Here is a 21803-nt window from a genome sequence, read left to right as displayed (position 1 = left end):
ACCCATTGAAACTTAGATGAAATATCAAAATATTTTCCTCACTCAATGAAATTTAGTTTCTATGAAAAAATATGTTATATATTTTTTACCCTGTTTACCAAGCAGACATGCAGAACCTGGCACATTGTGGCCATTCCACAGGTAATTGTCATATTTATGAGTAACTGAAAATTAACAGGATATAAGGAAGGGATAAACTTTTATTGTGCTATCATTTTCTGAGGTTTTGTTTGGGCAAATTATTCTTCAAGACAATCTTTCCTATTGTAATCACAAAATTACATGTTTGAGTAAGAATAATCTGGAAAAGACATCCAGTACCTAAGGTTTTGTTTTCTTCTGTTTTACGTTTTCAGTTACTGTCAAATTGAAAACTATTCTAGCACTTAATGTAAGGGCTATTTGATAATACAGTGATTCCATATTCAAAACAGGCAATTAAAGTATTTTGGTGTTTACTCAATTTCTACTGTGTCTTCATTATTGCTTTTGTTTATTTTTTTATAGCAGACAATTCCTGTACCATGAGGACAAGATCCTCTATAGCTCTGGAATTGCCCTTCTGAGTACGCTTTCCAGAATGTGAATTTATTATTGATTGATAAGGCTGTGCTAGCGCATTTTTATGACCTAAAGCACTGTTCTTTTTTACTGTGCTTTACTCTATGGTAGTTTTACTGAAAAAATCCCAGATGGCACTGAGGCCCATTGTTAATTATCAAAAACTCTGACACATAAAGGATGAAACTTCACACAAATTGACAACCATTCTTGTTTTAGTTGTCTGTTCAAGTGGAAAAATGTTCAGATTCACTTGTTACTTTGCTGTAATCATTACTTTTTAATCACAAGATTATTTTTTAGTTATCACGAACACAAAATTCTGCCCTTAATTGTGTCTTCAATGTCCAGAGCAAACAAAATAATGTCTCAAGTTTATATCGCCATCTGCTATTCTGGCATTCAAGTTTTGATCTGTTACCTCCTTTAGAATCATGTTTCACTCTCCCTTACGTTCTATAGGAACTGTAACTGTCCCGTATGTTAAGCTGCATGAAGTGAGGGGAAGATCAACATACTAAAAGTGATCTGCCTCATTCCCTCCAGAATTTCCATGGTTTCATGAGCTTTGAGTTGTGTAGACAATGAAACATATTGAAGTTTGCATCAATTATAGTCAGTTGCCCTGGGGGAGGGTTTCTCACCCTCAGTCATGTTGGCATTTTTGTCCAGGTGATTCTTTTTTGTGGCATCTTGTCCTATGCATTGCAGGATGTTTAGAAGCATCTCTGACCTCTACAGACTAGAAGGACTAGCACTTACCCTCTTACGACAACCAGAAATGACTCTAGACATTGATTGCCAAATGTTCCATGAATGGCAAAATCCATCCCCTTCCAGTTGAGAATGGCAGTTTTAGGGAGTAAAACAAAACATACAACAATAACCATCATGACAAAAACATTTCATAATAACTACATCCCTCAAAATAAGGGCAAAAATCACTTAAAAGAAGTGCCATTGCTATCTCTTAGCTAACAGCATTCCTCAAGCTATGGGACCAACTACAGAAACAACGGTCTTGGTTTTTAAACTTTAATGAGCATTCTAATTATCAAAGTTCTTTAAACCCCACTTCTAAGAAACTCTGATTCAATAGTTTTTTGATGGACCCTGTCTAATAAGTTATTTGTTACCCAACCATGGGCACTACAGAATCACAGGCAAAATGAGTTAATGCATAGACACATTAAGAAATTAGATAAGGGTAGCAAAGACTCAAAATAAAGAATAATGAAGATGATCCAAGATGGAAGGGAAGGTTCAGAAAAAAATGCTCTACTTTTGTGGGAAGAAAGAAGTCTTTTTTTTCTTTTCCTATACACAAAAATGTCTCAACAAATAGCTTTAGCCTGTGTTTCTCTGGAATTAAATGCTTACTTAGATCCCTGAGGTAATTTAGAAGTACAAGCCATGCACAAACAATGAACAAAATCTTTGTGTGGAAAATTGTGGCTGTTACCTCAAATGGTAGTTTTAAATAAGGTTGTCTTGACCACATTTAAAATAACAGATGCTGAATTGACTTTGATACAAAGGATTAGTTAGAAGCTATATCTAGTCATTGCAATGGATTTTGATGTTAAAAAGATGTAACTGAGTATAGCATTGGCCAAGTTATTTTTTTCCATAGGATGTGAAACCTATAGAGGCTCTATATTGATTTTGCCTTGCCATTCTCAGGAAAACTTAACACTAGATCAGGAAGTGTTCACTGTTCCTTCTCAAACCTCTGCTGACACAGTCTCATCAGTTCTTTGCAAACAGAGGTTGCCAGACACAACCATTTCTGTCAGCTGAATAAGGAGTTCTTTTAAAAGAAACATTACCCAAATTGTTCCTTTCATGCTTCTTTTGCAAGCAAATACTTAGACTGAAATTTCAACAAAGATAACCAAGGCAACACTGAAGTGGATTTTTTGTAAGATGTTGGATGAAAATTGTAGGAAACGTTTTTATTCTGCAATGTGTTATTTCAAATTTAATAGTTTTGTTAAAAGGCAAACCCCATGAAGGCAGGGAAGCTTTTGATCTGTTTTGTTTACTGCTATGCCCCAGCAATTAAAACAGTTCCTAATGCCTGAAACATGGTGAATAAATATTTGTCAAATGCACAAATAAACAGAAACTCCGTGTGTTGAAATTAAAATGAGTGAATAACCCAACCTTTTCCTCAAGCATTTCTGAGTAGATGTAACTATAAATACATCTTGTTTTTTCCTAAGGCGAATCCCTGCATTTGTGCCCATCCCCTTCTCATCTACACAAAACATTCATTTTCCCCTCTCCCTCATGCTTCAGCATTGTTTTTCCTCTCTAGTAGAACATCAAGCTTGCACACATATAAGCTCTTTTATGTCCTACTTAAAAAAAAAAACTGCTATTATAAAAATTCTTTCTTTCTTCCTTCATTCTCCAATAAACCTCAATTTCTCTTTCTCTTTACAAAAAGCAGTGTCTGCATTTTAAATTTTAATTCCTCCCTGCCTATTTCCTCTCGAAATTTCTCCAATAATGTATTTACCCTATGAGTTCACTGAAAGTGCTCATGTTAAGGTCAATAGACATGCCTTTTTTTACTTAACTGAATATGCAGTTCTCAATTCTCACCTGACTTGATTCATCAGAAGCATTTGACAAAATTGATTACTGTTTATCTAAAAACACTATTTATTTGGCTGCTCGTATGCAGAATTACTGCTCCTTACTTTTGGTGATTTCTTCTCAATCATCTTTTCTTGGTTCTTCTCATCTATTTAAACTGTTAGATTTGGAATGCCCCAAGCCTCAGTTCATGGATTTCTTTACTTATGTATTTGCTTTCATTCTTAAATCTCATCTATTTTCCTGACTTTGAATACCACTGATATTGTCCACATTTTTATTAACAACAAAGAGTTTCCTTATGAATTCCATGCTGCCTAGTTGGGAAGCTCACCAAGAGCCTGCCTAAGTTCAGGTAAACTTTCAGACCATCTTAGCCTTCAGTTGACATCAGCCTACACAAAACGATGTAACACAGTTACCATAGCTTGCTGTCAGGATCCTTACTTCTTCCTTATCTGCAGATGTCCTAGTAGCATTTTTTTTTTTTTTTTTTGAGACAGAGTCTCACTCTGTCACCCAGGCCGGAGTGCAGTGGTGTGATCTCAGCTCACTGCAACCTCTGCCACCCAGGTTCAAGCTATTCTCCTGTCTAGGCCTCCCGAGTAGTTGAGATTACAGGCACCTGCCACCATGCTCAGCTTATTTTTGTATTTTTAGTAGACACGGGGTTTCACCATATTGGTCAGGCTGGTCTTCAACTCCTGACTGCATGATCCACCTGCCTCGGCCTCCCAAAGTGCTGGGATTATAGGTGTGAGCCACTGCTCACAGCCCAGTAGCATTTTTCGTAGCAGTTTGTATAGCTCAGAGGTAAGGAAACAGAATCATTTTCAGGGGGATGCAAGATCCACCCAGTGCTAAAAACCTCATATACCACAGGAACATTATTTTTTCTAACAATTCAAAAAGCATAGCTTCCAGGGTCTTTATAAGGGGAATGCCTAATTACCATACTCATTGCCATTGGAGAAGCATAACGCTGTGGCTTCTCTTAGTTATTGTTTTCCCAGTAAAAAGGCAGTTTGTCAATCATAGATTTTTAGGCCATAGCAGTGTTATTTTCCAAAACCCATCATTGAAACACCTACAGTTAAAAAAAAAAAAAAGAAAAACTTTAAGTTTATTGAATTTGTTACAACAAGGATACACCTAAGAATCAGTGGAATGTCTCAAAAAGGAAGAGTTAAAAAAAGGATGCTAATAGAATTTTGATGTCTAAAATAGTCTTAGTAGGGATTTGTCAATTTTTGCAAACTAAGATGTTGCTGTACTGTAACACGGTCTTGTCTTTAGGACATATGAGTTCACACAGAGTTTTTGTTAGTTCAATTTGTTCTTAGTCCCATTTTGCAACATACAGGGCTGAAACTCGTTGGTGTTAAAACAGTTAGAGAATCTGTGATGTAACTCATGATTTTGGTTTGGTACATTTATCTGTTTTGTGTGCCCTACTGTAGTACATTTTGAAGTGTTATACTTTTGGTTTCAATTTTCAGTGTATCATCTTTTTTTTTTTTTTTTTGAGACAGTCTCACTCTGTCGCCCAGGCTGGAGTGTGGTGGCACGATCTCGGCTCACTGCAAGCTCCGCCTCCCAGGTTCATGCCATTCTCCTGCCTCGGCCTCCGGAGTAGCTGGGACTATGGGCGCCCGCCACCACGCCCAGCTAATTTTTTGTATTTTTAGTACAGATGGGGTTTCACCATATTAGCCAGGATGGTCTCGATCTCCTCACCTCATGATCCTCCCACCTCAGCCATTAGTAACACCACTAGCATATTATTCTCATCAGGTTCTCAGGGAAACAGAAGTAGAGAGCAAAGCATAAGTCAAATTCTTTTCCCAAACAGGAAAACTTTAGTTAACCCGTTTCTACAATATCAGACTGCCTGCTTTACATTTCTCTCTAGAGGTAGATCCCAAAGTCAGCTTAAACTTAACATTTCCAAAGTTAACTATTTTTCCCCCACCAGAAAGTAAACAAACTAACAAACAGCCAAGTCAAACAAAGCACATAACCATCCAAAGACTGCTGCTTCCACAGTCCTGCATACTGCATTCATGGAAAGCCCACGCTTTCAGCTTTGCAACTTAAAAACTCAAAACCCCCTTGGTTTTCTGTTTTTCTCATAACTCATATTCAGTTGGGTAGCATATTCTATTAGCTTTATCTTCAAAACAAATCCAGAATTCAATCACGTTTCATAATTTGTTTTGCCTGGATGCTTACAATATCATACTAACTGATCTTTTACTCCAAACTTCTCCTTCAGTGTGTTGGAGACATGGTGACCACGGTGATTACTTTATAGTTATCTCACTCTCCTCAGAAGGTTCTGGTGGCTTCCCTTGTCACTTAGAGTAAAATCCAAAGTTCTAAAAATGACTTTCAAGGACCTAGGGAAAATTGCCTTCATAATGTCTTTAACCTTCTAATTTTGGCAATAATAAAGATTGAAATAACAGGGCTGCATACAGCTGATGAAAATAGAGAAGCCACTAGGTGCTCTTTGAGCTCAGATGGCCTCATAATACATGTATTAATCATCTCTTCAGCCAAACTTGCAATATTTCTGAGAATACTGAGCTTGCATTGTTGAAGATAGAATTTTATCACGGAGGGTCAGCAATAAAGCTTTTATATCCACATGGTTTGTAAAGGTAATTTTCTGAGGGGCAAGCAGATTGTTTCGGCTTCTGGTCTAAAACTAGGCTTTCTTCACATACCAGCATAATAATGGTGGATCTATGGGCTTCCATAGAAACCATAACATATTGTAAGTATGGCCTCCATTATTTTCTGCATGTAGATCTTAATGAACTATTGCTGGAGAGAACATGAAGCCTCTGACAATCCACCTATGACTAGGTTACACTGTATATACTATATCATGAGCATTTTTCATGTCGATACATAAACGTGGCCCCAGGCCATGTCTGAACAGTAGAATTCTACCTGGCTGAACAATTCACTTGGTATGATTTGTTGTGACCTGTCTACATGATTCTCTAGCAATGGATGTCTTAATGAGCCACAGCAAATTGGATGAGCCAATTCATAGTTGCTTTCACCTACCGTACCCATGACCTCAATTAAAGTTATAGATTGCTTCTAAGCATTGCTCATTGGTAGTGACTCAAACAATAGCATAAAATGTTCTCATTAATCCCTTGATCAAATTGAGAACATATATATCAGACATTTCTGCACTGAAGGTATTACTTTACCTATGGAGATATTGCATAATTTGGTTGACTGTAATTGCTGCCATCTGCATTCAATTATCTAATTAGTAATTGCTACCACATATGCTACCACTTACATAAAAAAACTAGCAGTGCTTTAAACCCTGCATTCAAAACTTCAGAATGAATTTCAGAATGTTGCAGTGTGTTTTGCTTGAAAAACACATTGTCAATTGCTATGTATATATGCCCCAGGATAAGTAATAATAAAAAAGTTAACCTACTATTTAGTTCACGTAAAATTATTGAAAACAAAAATTGAAAATAAAAGTAGTAAAGAAAAACACATATAAAAATAAACTTTAAATCAATCTCAACATCACATTAACAATCTATAACACAAAGGTTTCACCCCTTTTAACTATAAAAGAAAATTAAGGAGTTATTAGAATATCATGTTTTTCTTTTTTATCATTCATTTATTGAATGAAAATTAATTGAGAACAATTTTATACAAAATACTCAATTTAAAGATCATAGAAAAGATAAAAGACAATTTTGACTATAATATAGATGGCACCAATGTACACAATTAAATTACAAACTATAACGTAATACCTTGAAAGAATTAGTGACAAAGATTCTCTCCTTGACTAAACTCTTCTTGGGTTCCTCTGAACTATCTTCTCAAGTCGGCTATGACTTTTGGGCTTTCATATTCACCTCTGCATTGTCCAATGTAAATCAGTTTAACACGAGTTTCTCATCTCCCATATCCAATCACCCTCCATATCTGATCAGGTTTCTCATCCTCCACCGTTCCCCATGTGATATCTGACCATGCAGACATGACTTTAGTAAGAAGTCTGTTGTCTGTTTAGCCAGAATCCCCACTTACCCCTCATGTTTTCTCCTGTGAATTTTCCATCCACGGTCCCTCACCCAGCTCCTTGGCTATAATTTGCCATTTTCCTTGCTGTTCAAAGTTGGGCCAGATTTTTCTTTCCTAATACAAAACTTCACAGTAGCTGTCTCCCTGTGTACCTATCACAATAGTCCCCACTAAGTAAAGTTTACCTTAGCAGGTGTTAACAAGTATCATGATTATTTTTTCTTTAGCACTGCTAAGCACTATTATCATTGTAGTGGAGATCAGTTTTAGTTCTGTAGAGAAATACACAATTAAACTGATGGTGCAAAAGTTCAATTCATTCTTGAAGAATAGATAAGATTACTTAGAAATAGGGACAAATGAAGGTTGCTGCACGTAGAGAAAACAGCAAGAACATGGGTGATCGGTTTACATTAGTGATAGTGAGCCACGTGTTCAGGCTAACATCTTAACGTGACATTCAAACAATGAAAGTTTGACAGTCTACAAATAAAATGCTGATTGTTCTAAAGGTTTCTCTTCTTTATTTACACTGTGTTTTGGGAAAATATAAAAAATACACAGTTGACATTTTGAAGTTCAGTACAATGTATAATACAAAACCTAATGACTGTCAAAAATCCTTGGGAACAGTGACATAGATTCTTTTTTCTTTAGTTTAAATTTATTTTTCTTTTTTGTTGGCATCTACTTATACAATTCTAGTATATCATAGCTTTATTCTTTGACTCCAGTATTTCTCCATTCTAATACATATTTTATGCAACCTCCTGATTAATTATTTTGAAAATAATTTGTGCAGGTTTTATTTATAGGACAACTAGTTATTAATCACCTACTGTGTGGCAGCTTCTTTGTTAAGTACTGGGAGAATCATGACCCTTGTTGACCATACGTTATGCAATTTGAACAATGCAACTCTCCTAAGCAAAAAACCAATATGACTTTTTTTTTTTTTTTTTTTTTTTGCCTAGCGCAGTATTTTCTAAAACGTATTCCATACTAAATCAGAATATCCCGGAAATGTGTATTTTTAACAAGTTCATTCAGCATCTTCCTAAAAGCATGTTGAAGAAAAATGTCTGTTGGTTTGACTTCATTTACTGTTTCATCTAAATTAATATATATAGTTAACTTATAGTGTTTTTTTAACTCATCTCTTCAAATCACTATCAAGGAGTGAAATATTTGTATGCATACTTCATTCAATCCAATCATCACAGACCCCAATCTTTCCTTTTAATATTATTACCTAGTCTTCAAAAGCTAGCTCAGGTAAAATCTGTTCATCATAATTTTCCTTAGACCTTTGCACATTTTAGACTTTTATATACAATGAGGCATGACAATATATTGTCTATATTAATAAAAAAATCCAATGTCAGTATTGGTAAGTGGTTTTAAAAATCAGTGTGTAAATTCCAGCGAAAGATAAAGCTGAAAGATGATGCTGAAAGTCTTACATAGATGGGAATGATAAGATCGAATAGTAATCATTCGGTTTTACAATAAGTAAAGTTCTTATGTTTGAAAATGAATATTAAATGGTAATCTACATTCTTAATTGGCCCTAGATTCCTAGAGCCAGTTGCTTTGCACACAGCAAAACCAAGAGAGTACAACATTAAATTTAAATAGAACCTTCTAACGTAAGCAGAAATGTATTAAACACAAGGCAGGAGAAGAGTTAAAAGAAGCACTCTATTTGATGACAATGAGGCAAAATTTCAAGTAATCTGGAAGAGCAACAATAGCGAGAAACCTAAGGGCACTGCTGTGGATTTAATTGTGTCCTCTCAAATTCCTATTTTGGAGCCCTAACCCGCAATGTGATTTTATTTGGGGAAAAGGCTGTTACGAGATACTTGGAATTAGACCTGGTCACGAAGGTGGGATTATCATGATGGAATCAGTGTCTTTTCAAGAAGAAACAGCTGGGCGCGGTGGATCACGCCTGTAATCCCAGCCCTTTGGGAGGCCGAGGTGGGCGGATCACCTAAGATCAGGAGTTCAAGACCAGCCGGACCAACATGGAGAAGCCCCATCTCTACTGAAAATACAAACAAATCAGCCGGGCATGGTGGCACATGCCTGTAATCCCAGCTACCCAGGAAACTGAGGCAGGAGAATCGCTTGAACCCGGGAGGCAGAGGTTGCAGTGAGCCGAGATTGTGCCATTGCACTCCAGCCTGGGCAACAAGAGCAAAACTCTGTCTCAAAAAAAAAAAAAAAAAGAAGAAGAAGAAACAGCAGAGAACATGAATTCCAGCTTTCACTCTCTCTTCCTGTCCTTCTCTACCTCTCTCTTTCTCTATTTTTTCTCTCTCTCTCTGCTATGTGAGGACATAGCAAGAAGAGGGTCTGCAAACCAGGAATAGGGTCCTCATCAAAATCTGACAACGCTGGCACCTTGACCACGGACTTCAGCCTCCAGAACTGTGAGAAAATAAATTTCTGTTGTATAAACTATCCAGTCAATGAAAGCTTATTATGACAGCCTAGACAGAGTAATATAGGTAAATGCAACTCCAGACATACCAGGATGAGCCCCTATTTCAACTGTGCCATATGCTCTTTAAGATAAAATCATTAAACCAAAACTAGATAACACCCATAGACAAAACTACTCCAGACGCTGTAAGAAAAAAATATTACCTGAATGGAATGGGAAGAAAAAATATCTCACTGGACATTAGGAGAGACACACTTTCAATTAGAAAGGAATTGCAGAAAATTATGGAGCAATGATACTGTATCTTTAGCATCATACTAAAAAACAAACTGAAAATTAGTTTATACTCTGATAACAGATTAACATGTATTGAATTAAGTTCTTGAATGTTCTGCGGAAAAGTATTAGAATAAGAATATACTTGAATTTTCAATGTTTTTGCTTTTATCTCAAAGTGCAAACCACATAGTAACTAACACCTTTGATCAAGTTTTAATGCATTTAACTTATAATTTAATTTGTGCTACTGAAATATTTCTTATAAATGACACAAGGTGCTATTTCCATTTCTTTCTTCAGTATTAGTAGGTTAGCATTTGATGTTTAGTTTTACCTCTGAAACAAAACAGATGTTTGCTAAAGTGTACATAAAATTTAAAGCCTCATACAGTGTAAGGAATTGTTTTAATTATTATAAAACTGTTTTCAGATGTAAAGTTGCCTTTGGGGGTAAAAATTCTATATAATGACATCTAAATTACTCTACTTTTTCTAAAGACAAAGAGCAGCTTATGGTGGAAATCTTATGAAAAATATCTGAAGATAAAGCACAAGATAATAAATTAGGCTCTAAAAATGCTATATCCTGATTACAACTTGTGATATTTTGCCCAGGATTTGAAAGAATCTAAAATATGCACAACCATGCAGTCAGCATTATTTCTTGCAGAAGAAATAAGTCATCCCCAGTTGGCAAAGTGGTACAAATAAGTATAGTAGCTATAAATCATGTATTCTGTTAAGAGAAACAACTCTAGGGAGGTTGGAAATATACTCTATTTGGAGAAACAAATTAAGTGCATGGGTTGAAATAATTGGTAATGTTTCTCCCATGTTTAATGGGTTTCTTTTTCACGTGATAATCCAAAGAAAGTATGATTCCTTTTAGTCTGTTTTTTTATACAGGATCTTTCATTTTTTGTAATCACGTGTATCATAGCTTTTCACATTTATGCATCATGTCTTATGTTACGAAAGTGTATTGACTGGATAGTATCAAAATGAAACAAGTATTATGTTCATGAATCAAAATAAATTGAATTAGAACAAATTGTGCTTGTTGAAAAATTACTCATTCCTAAAGTAAGTGAGGCTGCAAAAGGAAAAAAGGGTAGTGGGGTGGGAAGTGTATTGTAACTAATAAATTCTACACTAGTGAACATGTTGAAGTTAAATTCTAAACTTGATGAATCTGAAAACAATGTTGGAACAAGCTACATGAGAAATAAACTCTTGAATTAAATTATATAAAGGGAATAAAGAGAGAGAAAATGATTAACATTATATTTCTGTAAATTTATTTTTACATTGATTTGTTCCTCCTTTCTAACTGGAGGCAAGTTTTAACTAGTAACGTACAAATATGAGGAGTCTAGGTGCTTTTTTTTTTTTTTTTTTGGCCCAAAGACACCCAAAGCTAACTATCAATATTTTGCACTTACTCTGAAGTGTTCATTTTATTTTAGTTCAACACTTCATTGTCATTATTTACCTGAGTAATTCAAGAACCATGAAGATCAAGAAGTTTATAAAAATTTTCCACATCGTGGTAATTAAACTACCTCTTCCCCAGATTACACACTTGATTAAATCATGGCAGCAAAACATTTTTTTCTCCAATTGATGAGGCCATATTCATGCTATATCTTTTATTTTAAGAAATAAAATAATCAATTATTTTTTAAACTAATGTGGTTTTCTGGCAGTACTTAATAAAATTTTCTTTATCAACTACTTCGGCAAACCAAAAACATTAGAAAAACATCTGAGTAAAATTATAAAAAATTATATAAATATTGTTTAGTTGGCAGTGGGTTTGAGGGCAAGTATTGGTATATGTGCGTGGTCCATGCGTATTTGTGTATGTTTTAAAGGAGAATTAGAAGAAGAGAGGAAAAAGACTTATGGAATTATGTACTACTGAATAAAATTTTAAAATTCAAAGTTTAAATCACTTTATTTCATGCATAAGAGAAAGACATAAATAGCTTAAACAACTTGCAGTTTGTAAGTGCTTGCATTTAGTTTTCTACTCTCTAATGGTTTTCAAAAACTATGGAATTTTACCAAAACAATACTGGGAAAAGACCTCATGAAGAGCAATGTCTTGAATGAAGACACTTACCTAATATCTTCTGTCCCTGATGTAATTAAGAAAAGAAAGGGAAGTGGCTGGGCTTTGTTTTTTTACATCAGCTTAACTTTGTAATAAAGAACTCTTTTCATTTAGACTTTTTATTTATTTATAACAATTTGATTTAAATTAACTAATTCTACAGGAATGTTAAGGAATCACGACAGGATATCACTAAAAGTATCAGGGAATTACATGTTGCTAAGGAACAATAGTAGCCACCATGAAGTGGCAACACTCACATCTCTTCCCATAACCACCTAATTTCTTTGCAATTGGTTTTGCTGTGTTTTATTTGAGTGCACTGAAATTTTCAAATTTGCCACATAATATTAAATGACTGCAAGTTGCTTAATTCTTGATAGGAAAGTGTCCCAGTAAATTAGGAAACTGGGTTAAGAAATCATGTGAGGCACTTCCTAGCAATGCTTTGTGCATCTGCTTGCTGCTGGAACTGATTGGAGAGTTTGTAATCTCCTACACTAGTGCTTTACTTATTTTTGTCTTTTACATTGTTTTTATTATTGATTATTAAAATATATTCATTAAAATTCACACTGTGATGTATAGTTCTATTGGCTTGGCAAATGCACAGTATGTGCCCTTCAATATAGGCATGATAAAAAAGAGTTTCATTACATTAAAATTTTTTCTGTAAATTCCATTTGTAGTCAAATGCTGCCCCTTATTTTTACCGCTGGCAACCACCGATCTACTTTCAGTCCCTATAGTTTTGCCATTTTTAATGCCAGACAAATATAATCAGATAGTATATCGCCTTTTGGGTTTTGTTCCTTGCACTTAGCAAAATGCATGTTGCTGCTTGTACGAATAATTTACTACTTTTTATTGCTATGAGTCATTCTAATGTATGCATGTATCAGTTTATGTAATCAGTGGTTGAATGACATATGGTTTTTGGGTTTCCAGAATGATTAACAATAAAGCTTTTGTAGGCTGGGTGCGGTGGCTCACGCCTGTAATCCCAGCACTTTGGGAGGCCAAGGCGGACGGATCACGAGGTCAAAAGATCGAGACCATCCTGGCTAACACGGTGAAACCCCGTCTCTACTAAAAATACAAAAAATTAGCTGGGCGTGGTGGTGGGTGCCTGTAGTCCCAGCTACTTGGGAGGCTGAGGCAGGAGAATGGCGTGAACCCGGTAGGCGGAGCTTGCAGTGAGCCGAGATTGTGCCACTGCACTCCAGCCTGGGTGACAGCGTGAGACTCCGTCTCAAAAAAAAAAATAAATAAATAAAATAAAGCTTCTGCAAACATTCAAGTACAGATTTGTGTGTGTAAATATATATTTTCATTTCATCTCCAGCAAATATCCTGGAGTGGACTACTGAGTTACATGTTCAGTGTATATTAATTTTGCAAGACACTACAAAACTGCTTTCCAAAGTGGCTGTGTAGTTTTGCACTCCCGTCAGCAAAGTAGGAGAGTTTCAGGTATTTTGCATCCTTGCAAGTCCTTGGCATAGTCAGTTTTATTTTGGTTTTAGTCATTTTAATAATTGTGTATTAGCATTTTATTGTTGTTATTTGTATTTTTTTATTTTCCTAAAAATTTATATTGTTTAGTACTATTGTGAGTGTGAGATTGATAATTTCTAGCTCTCTGTGTTCTGATACATGCCAGAATTTTTCAAGTGTTGCTTTTAACTGTTTTCTTAATGCAGAACATGAAAATAAAGTTTATCTGAGGAGAAGTTCAGCATTTAAAACATCACTAGACCTTTAAATTAATGTTGATAAACATTGAAAGTGATAATATCATCAATAGTCAAAAAGTTATATTTTGTCATTATTTCTGATGTGAGGATATTTGTGATATACTTAATCTTATGTTATAATTGTTCATTTAAAAAATTAATTCCCCAGCTGTAGCAAAAATATACATGAGAATTTTACTCTGATAAGGAAGTAGAAAGTCACCAGATGAAATATTGCTTGGATCCAAACCCCGAGAGCAAGCCAAATAAACTACAAAATCAAAGTTAAAAAAATCCATTAAAAAAAACACAGAAATCTAAATGAACTAAATTCCAGGAAATAATATCCCTCTTCCAGGAAAGAACAGACCTGTGGCATAATGATTGGAAAGGAAGGAGTTCGATTCTTCATTTACAGAGGACATGCTTGTGTACAGACATTATTATTTCAGATCTTCAAATGCGAATTAGTAAATTATTATTGCCTGGTGGCAGAAAACAAAGTCGGAATGCACAATCTTTTGCATTACTATATTTTAGAAATAAAATGGAAAGTGAAAACAAATACCATTTGCAATAATTTTAAAAGCATACCAAATTGCTATGAAAAATATAATAAAATGTGTTCAAGATCTATGCATTAATACCACGACATATTGCTTAGAGAAGTTAAAGAAGACCTAAATAATGCTGACTTACACAATGGTATATGGGATGTACTTGGTTTGAAAGACTCAACAAATTTAAGTCATCCATTCTTCCCAGGAATATTTATGGTTTCAATGCAATCTCAATAAAAATACTAGCAGACTTTTGAAGAAATTTATATGCTAGTATTAAAATTTATATAAAAATGTAAATATTTAAAAGAGCCCAAATAATCCTTAAAAGGAACAAAAAGATGTCTTACTTAAGTTAAAAATTTACTATAATTTATAATAACCAAGGAAACTTATTATTCATGAAATAATAGACCAAAGATCTATGAACAGAATAGATTCCAAAAATAAATCTGAAGATTTATAGTTAGCTAATTTTTGACTAAAATGTCAGGTCAACTTAATGAGGAAGATAAAGTACTTTTTACATTTAGTACTGAAAAAATTGCCTGTCTGTAGTAACATAATAAATAAGTATAAAGTAAATACTCTATCCTGCTCTATACACAAAAAATAATTTGAGATAGATTATACTGCTAAATGTAAATACTAGAGAATATTTTTAGAATAAGCAAGATAATATATTTGAAGCCTTTGGCTAGGCAAACATTTCTTAGATAAAACATAAAAAGCACTAAAAAATTGATTAGATTTTTATTAGAGTTAAAAACTTTCTGCTCATTAAATGACATCTAAATGAAATTGGATAGAAAAATTATACACTGAATTTGTTTTCATAAATGCATCTTTTAAAAGCCTTTAATCCATAAAATACGAAGATCAAACTAAATGTGTTGGGAGCAAGCCCCCCAAAATCTGGCCATAAACTGGCCCCAAAACTGGCCATAAATAAAATCTCTGCAGCAATGTAACATGTCCATAATGGCCATAACGCCCAAGCTGGAAGATTGTGGGTTTATGGGAATGAGGGCAAGGAACACCTGGCCCGCCCAGGGCGGAAAACCGCTTAAAGGCATTCTTAAGCCACAAACAAAAGCCTGAGCGATCTGTGTCTTAAGGCCATGTTCCCGCTGCAATTAATTCGGCCCATCCCTTCGTTTCCCTTAGGGGATACTTTTAGTTAATTTAATATCTATAGAAACAATGCTAATGACTGGCTTGCTGTTAATAAATACGTGGGTAAATCTCTGTTCCGGGCTCTCAGCTCTGAAGGCTGTGAGACCCCTGATTTCCCACTTCACACCTCTATGTTTCTCTGTGTCTGTGTGTGTCTTTAATTCCTCTAGCGCCGCTGGGTTAGAGTCTCCCCAACCAAGCTGGTCTCGGCAAGTGGCGCCCTTTTGTGGGGGCTCGAATCCAGGTCGAAGCGTCGCCGGAGCGATGGTTGGAACGGAAAACTAGCTGGAGGACACCCGAGTACGCTTAAAGCAATCCCCCTGGTGAGTAAGAAGGGGAGCTCAGAAGCGTCAGGGTAACGATGGGGCAAGTTTGGGGTCTGGTTCGTTTCACCAAGCTAAATGCCCATCAGTGACAGATTGGATAAAGAAAATATGGCATATATACTCCATGGAATGCTATGCAGCCTTGAAAAATGAGATAATGTCCTTTGAGGGAACATGAATGGAGCTGGAGGCCATTATCCCCAGCAAACTAATGCAGGAACAACAACAACAAGAAAAACAAAGTCCGCATGTTCTCACTTATAAGTGGGAACTAAATGATGAGAACACATGGACACAGACAGGAAAATGGATATGGGGCCTACTGGAGGAGGAGGGAGAGGATCAGAAAAAACAACTATTGGATATTAGGCTTAGTACCTGGGTGACAAAATAATCTGTACAACAAACCCCTGTGACACGACTTTACCTATGTGAGAAACCTGCACTTGTATCCCTGAACCTAAAATTGATGTTTAAAAAAAAATTATTTAAAAAATTATTAAAACTTAATAAGAACAAAAAATTCAGTTGAAGCTGGGTAGATTTAAACAGGCACTTAACCAAATAACTTGTATGAATAACAAAAAATATATGAAAAGGTATTTTGTTATTTAGTTCATCAAGAAAATACAAATTAAAATCACAATGAGATACCACTAATCTCCTACTAGAATGGCAAAAATAAAAAGAATAGACAATTTTTAAGTTGTCAGAATTTTGAAATATTTTCTAGAATATGGATCCACCAAAACACTCATAATTTGCTGATGGGTATATTTCATTATGTAGCTATTTGGATAACTGGCAGTTTCTAATAAAAATAAACATGAATATAGCCAATAATTTATCAGTACTTACACCAGGAATAAAAAAAGTGATTAAAATAACTTGGGAAATAGTAGATATAACAGACTTATTTTTAATAGCATTAGACTAAAAACAACTTTAATTTCCATCATCAGGATGATGAACACATCCTATTTTAGTCATAAGTGAAATATTACTCAAATATTCAAAGGTATGAACTAATGTTACAAGATGAATAGTTTCAAATATAGTATGTTAAGGAAAAGAAGCCAGACACAAAAAGCCAGATTGTTATTTCAAGGACATTAAATCTAAGAACAGGCAAAATTAATCTATAATTTTAGGAATATGAAATTATTTGCCTCTTGGAGAATAGAGAAGAAATAGACTGAAAGAAGCAAGATGTAACTCTGGGAATATGGAAACGCCCTATCTCTTGTTTTGAGTCATGGTTACCTTAGGTTATACAACTATTAAAATTTGCCAAACCAACAGGTGAAATATGTGCATTTTATTTTATGTATTTTAAAAGATTTTAAATGTTAATGAAATAAAACATATTTGTAAAAAACAAAAGCAAAACAATAATTGTGCTCTTATTAGCCTTTTGTTTTGCTATTGTACTTCAATTTTGGAAATGTGTCTCCATCATTAAGATTATTATCTTTAGATCTTATTTGTAGAGTGTTTCTGCATATGTGACATAGACCATTTTCTTCAACAGACCGTCTTTGTAAAGTCTGATTTATTTTATGTTTTCTAGTTTTATTTTATTTCTAATTGACAGATAATAATTGTACATATTTGTGGAGTACAATGTGATGTTTCTATACATACATTCATTGTGGAATGATCAAATCATTAAGACATTTAAAATTGAGCTTAAAATTGTATTTTCAAAATTACCTCCCTGTAATCAATTCTTTACACAATTCCTTGGTTGGTGGGTGAGGGGAAGGATCAGAAAGTATAATTAACACAATTTTTAGTTGTAGCCATTAGGATTAAACTGTTTCTTAAATCTGATTTAAATACTACAGAATTTTCTTCTTTCTTTTTTTTTTTTTTGAGATGGAGTCTCGCTCTGTCACCAGGTTGGAGTGCAGTGGCCCAATCTCAGTTCACTGCAACCTCCACCTCCCAGGTTCAGGCAATTCTCCTGACTCAGCCTCCTGAGGAGCTGGGACTACAGGCACGCACCACCACACCTGGCTAATTTTTGTATTTTTAGTAGAGACGAGGTTTCACCATGTTGGCCAGGATGGTCTCAATCTCCTGACCTTGTGATCTGCCTGCCTCAGCCTCCCAAAGTGCTGGTATTATAGGAGTGAGCAAGCGAGCCTGGCACATAATTGCAAACTTTGATTACCACGTTTACTGATTGAGTCCCTCTTCTAATGCTTAGTGTTTGTATTTCTTTGGTTTGTTTCTTTCCCCTGACATCCTCAACTACACTCTTATTGATGACAGTGATAGTATATCAATTTCTGTTTCCCTTATTACCTGATCAAAATAAATGACCTATGTTATAAGCTAAATTTATTTAGTGTTAAGTACTCCAGGATTTAGATAGAATAACATAATATATGAATAATATAATATTTATCTATCTTCAGTACTTTCTTAAAAATTTCAGTGTTATCTTTCCAGGCATTTTTGACAATGGCAGTTTATTAATTTTTCTTTTGATTGTCTTAGTGTAGAACACTTGGTCACAATGATAGGGTCTGGGGACTTGATGCTATGTTTGGTTTTTCTATGAACATATTCTCTTAAATCGGTGTGTAATTATATGACACATAGCATAGGATGACTATGTGTGTGTGTTGAAGAGGGTGGAATATGGAGATTTGTGAGGAGGGCAGCATTTGTCTCCAGGGCTCCTATGTTTTCCTGGCAGGGAACCCAGCTGCCTGCAGCTCTGGTCTTTACAACTTTTGGTCTAAAGTGAAACAAAGAACAATTTTGAAATTCCATATGAACATGTCAGGAATAAATGATGACTGTACTAGGCCATATGATCTACTATTCTCAAAGGTCAAGGGGGTATTACTATGATTCATGTTCTTGCTGAACACACAGAGCTTTCCCAAGGAGTAGTTCTCAAAACAAAAGCATCACAAAGAAAACTGATAAAGGAATCAAAAATACAGGAATCAAAAAAGAAGGATTGAAGAGCGGATTAACAATGGATGTGCACTAGTAAGTATGTTTTCTAGAGGAAGCACTGGCTATTTTTCTGTGTCCTCCAATTTTTACTAAAATCCTTGTTCTTATGTACTCTGGCCCCTCCCTTGCCTTTTATCTTTGTTCTACTTGGGTTTGGAGAAAGCTGTCTTCTTCAGAGCTCCATATCACTGGCTTCCTGATAAATTTGGCCAATGGAAGACACTCAGAGGGAAATGGCAAACAGGGAAAAGGGAGAAGACTGAATGTCTCTCCTTCTGTCTTTGCCTCCTAAAGTCACTTCATCATCTCTGAGGTGCTGGCTTCCATGAGCAAGGCTTATCAAATTTCTAGCTTCTGTTGGATAATGTTGGCACCTGGGCACTAGTAACACTGCCTAACCTACTAGTTTCTCCAGTCTAAAATAGTAGGCTGTGTTGCTGCCAATCTTACTGTAGCTGTTAATCTCAAGATCGCTTCACAGTCCCATTTGGTTTAATATAATAGTTCTTTTATCAAGTATAGTCATTTCAAACAATTAAATGTCCTATTTTTCTCATTAGATTGTGACTTATGTCTATTTTATTCTATCAGAATCTTCACCATTCTTCAAAGTCCACCTTAAATGCTTTTCTTGCTTTTTTTAATTAAAAAAATCAACTCTCTTTTTTTAATACTTTGTTCTTCTATTTATACTCAACACAATTTCATACTGATGATAGTTTTATGCAAGCTTGTCTATTTTAAATGGCTATTTGTAGAGAACTATGTCTCATTTATCTTTGTATCTCCCAATATGCAAAAATGTCGAAGATGTAACATCTCTCCCACCGTGCTTTCTCACATGTATTATGTAACTGACAAATGTTTGTTTCAGTGAAGTAAAATAAATATCCAGGATGTGCTATGTCATAGATGAAAAAATCAGAAAACAGTAAATTTGGGGATTCTTGAAGACAGAGACAGTTATAAACTGGATTATAGCAAATTTTCCATTAATGTATTAATATAATTTGTACTATAATTTTGCCTGGAATAGTGCTGGTTTATGCATATTTCCCTGTCTAATTAAGTACTTCATTTCATTCTCTACGGTATCTAATTTTGGACAATAAAAGTATACATTATCATAGTTGTAACCTAGACTACCAAATGCAAGAAAAAAATAGTTTATATACCAAATAATATTTTTTATTAACCTTTTTTTTTTCTTGAGTTGGACTTTCACTCTTGTTGTCCAGGCTGAAGTGCAATGGCAGTCTCAGCTCACCGCAACCTCCGCCTCTCAGGTTCAAGCAATTCTCATGCCTCAGTCTCCTGAGTAGCTGGGGTTACAGGGCCCCACCATTATCCCTGGCTAATTTTTGTATTTTTAGTAGGGACAGAGTTTCATCATGTTGGCCAGGTTAGTCTCAAACTCCTCACCTCAGGCCATCCACCCACCTCGGCCTCCCAAGTGCTGAGATTACAGGTGTGAGCCACCGCACACAGCCCCAAATAATATTTTTTAAATCATGAGGCCCAGGACAAAGTTCAAGAATGAACAATGAGAAAGGAAATGACTTGTCGGGTTTCTTATTTGTTCTTTTTCAAGACTTTTGAGGCTGTTAAGTAAATAAACCTGAGTAAACTGAACTGAGAGACTCAAATTATCACGTAAATAATTCTTATAAAGAATATCTTCTCATCACGGTAAGCTGGAATTGTGCACTTGCCTGACCAGTATATGGTAGATGACTCAGGCTGAGATGGAACATTGGAAAAATAATAAATAAGAGAAAATGGGCAGTGAGCATCAGACAGTGGGAGAATTTATTTACCTAATGAGGCATGGATGTTCAGACAGAGGCAAGGCAAAGAATGGCAAGTGCAGGTACTCACTTCTATAAATATAATTACCATATTAAATTAGCTTCCTTAAGATGCATACTAATACTTAATATGCTAGTAAAAGTCACTGTTACATTCATGGTTTTTATTTTCCCTTAAGCTGGAAAGCAAATGAAGGCTCATATTTCCTGAAAATTAATCTGTAACTATCATCTCTGGGAATTAGGCTGATTTCAGTCATTCAACACAGATTGATTGCTTACAAAAAAGATTAGCATGATGCTAAATACCTGGCATACAGTGTTGAATAAAGCAGGCATGATACCTGCCATTTTAGAGCTTTACATCTCTTGAAAAAAAACAGGCATTAAACCAAAAAGTAAAACAAAAATATGTGAATACAGAATATGAAACTTCACTTTGCATTTACTTTCAGTTTTTAACCCTCACAGAGCATGTTTAGAATGCCATTCAGATTTAGGAATAAGAATAATGAAATTAGAATCATTTTTCAAGCTAGTGCTATTTCTGCATGGACCCAGTTTATTACGTAGTTCTTTATTATAGGCCGTGACCTTGAGTTTACAGAAAGAAGGAAAGGAGAAAAAAATCATTTAGAAATATCCTGGCTGTATTACAAATTCATAGAAGGAATTAAAATCAATGAAAGTTATTGGCAAAAAAGAATACAGCAATAAAGATTTCCCAGGCTTCTACATGAAATCAGAATGAACGTTAAGAACAACAGCAGCCAACATCTGCCATGGTACTCCCAGGTTGTCTGAAGTCACAAAGAAACAGAAACCTATTTTAAGATACAATTTGATGGAAATAAGATGTCCTTTGTTCAGAGTCAAAAATAATATATCTAGATTTGACAAGGAGACAGTTGTTTAAGGAAGCAAAGCTGAGGAGAGATGTTAATTAATTTTGATGCTTGTTACTAACAAAGTTAATTTTACCTTTATCAGCCTTCATTCCCACCCCCCTACCTTTCCATTCAAACATCAATCTTACAACTTCTAGCTTTACCAGCAAATTTCAGAATATCTGCAGGGCAAAATCTCTGAATTCGATTTACTCAAGGCTATTCAAAGACAAACTCAGGGA

The sequence above is a fragment of the Pan paniscus genome, chromosome 5, assembly GCF_029289425.2.
Source record: "Pan paniscus chromosome 5, NHGRI_mPanPan1-v2.0_pri, whole genome shotgun sequence".
NCBI classification, from domain to species: domain Eukaryota; kingdom Metazoa; phylum Chordata; class Mammalia; order Primates; family Hominidae; genus Pan; species Pan paniscus.
The sequence above is the reverse complement of the archived record's forward strand: the minus strand, read 5'-3'. Positions refer to the sequence as shown.